Raw genomic sequence first — 1953 nt, 5'->3', positions numbered from 1 at the left:
GCGGAGCCGTGCGCCACGCTGGTGCAGGGCAAGTTCTTCGGGTACTTCTCGGCGGCCGCCGTGTTCCCGGCCAACGCCTCCCGCTGCTCCTGGACCCTGCGCAACCCCGACCCGCGCCGCTACACGCTGTACCTGAAGGTGGCCAAGGCGCCCGCGCCCTGCCGCCACCCCGGCCGCGTGCGCACCTACCAGTTCGACTCCTTCCTGGAGTCCACGCGCACCTACCTGGGCGTGGAGGGCTTCGACGAGGTGCTGCGCCTCTGCGACCCCTCGGCGCCGCTGGCCTTCCTGCAGGCCGGCAAGCAGTTCCTGCAGATGCAGCGCCAGCAGCCGCCCGCGGGCGACCCGCCCGCAGCCCCGGGCCCCGGCGACGACTTCTCCGTGGAGTACCTGGTCGTAGGCAACCGCAACCCCAGCCGGGCCGCCTGCCAGATGCTGTGCCGCTGGCTGGACGCCTGCCTGGCCGGCAGCCGCAGCTCGCACCCCTGCGGCATCATGCAGACCCCCTGTGCCTGCCTGGGCGGTGACGCCGGTGACCCTGCCTCGGGCCCCCTGGCCCCCCGCGGGGACGTCTGCCTACGGGATGGAGTGGCAGGTGGCCCGGAGAACTGCCTCACCAGCCTGACCCAGGACCGGGGCGGGGACGGTGCTCCAGGTGAGTGACCGGCCGCGAGAGGACCCGGGGTGGCTGTCCGGGCAGAGGGCGGTGGGGCAGGGTCTTCTGCGCAGGGCTGTCCTGGCCCCCGGCCCCCTGAGCACACCACCAGGGAAGCTGGCGGCAGGTGCGCTGAGGGCAGGCGGTCTGGGGACTGGCCGCTGGCCACCAGGGCCCGCATGGGGCCTGGTACCTGGGAGGCGGTCAGTGAATGAATGAAGGAAGGAATGAACCACGGGCCTGATCTCTCTCAGGTGGGGCGGTCTCAAATTCCCGGCCCAGGGGGAGGGTCCTTCCTTGTTCTCAGGCGGATCGATCCAGTGGGCGGCGGCTGCCGTGGCTGGTGGCGGGGTCTGCAGGGGCCTCGTGGGAGGGGGGCTGCGCGGGAAAGCATGAGCAGAGTGGGCCATTTGGAGGTGCAGACAGGTGAACGTTGGGGACCGGGTGTGGTGTGTTCGTACAAGTCATTTTCCGGCCGTTAGTTACTGAGCTCCTGCGAAGTATTCCAGGTGCCAAGGACACAGCAGCGGTGACGGCCAGTGACCCAGCCACGCCCTCACGGAGTTGCCTGGGCAGGGGTGGGGGTGGCAAGGCCCGAGGAAGGCACCATGAAAGCATCTTGGGGACGACACAGGGGAAAGGTCGCTGGTGCTGGGGGTCAGGTCGCTTGGACCACGTCCGTGTCTGAGGTTGGAGAAGCGTGGGCCACAGGAAGGGTACTGCAGGCCGAGGGCGGGCGAGGCTGGCGGTGGGCACGTGCTCGGTGGCCCGGCAGGGGGCCATTAGCCAGACGGGGTGCTGGGCAGGGCTTGGGGGGCAGCTGGGGCAGGGGGCAGAGCCCCCCTTGCAGGACAGCCAGTTTCCCAGGAGCATCTGAAAGGCTAGGACAGTGGCTGGGATGGGACCAGTGGTCGGGGACAGCCTGTCTCAGACCGTGAAGTTTGAGACACCAGGCAGGCAGCTGAGCATGCATGCCCGGCGTCCAGGGGCCAGGCCGGGCTGGGCGTTCCACACTGAGTGGGTCGCCATGGGCTAGGCCACATTGTCAGGGCCCTCACCCCTCCCTGAGCCAGTGAGGCCGACAGGCTGCTTCTCAGAATAACGTCTTCGAAGGCGTGAGATGAACCTGTGGGGTACAAAGGAGCCCAGCAATGCTGGAACCTCGTTCTATGGCCCCTGGGCCCTGGGTTCCAGATGAGAGGCCTCCGTGAGCTGTGAGCAGAGTTGGAATGGGGAGGAAGCGGGGCAGGGCCTGTGGGGTGTCCGCGGAACCAGCAGAAAATGCCCCTTCGAGATGA

The sequence above is a fragment of the Pteropus vampyrus genome, unplaced genomic scaffold (genome assembly GCF_000151845.1).
Source record: "Pteropus vampyrus isolate Shadow unplaced genomic scaffold, Pvam_2.0 Scaffold256, whole genome shotgun sequence".
Classification (NCBI taxonomy): domain Eukaryota; kingdom Metazoa; phylum Chordata; class Mammalia; order Chiroptera; family Pteropodidae; genus Pteropus; species Pteropus vampyrus.
Note: the sequence above shows the minus strand (reverse complement) of the source record.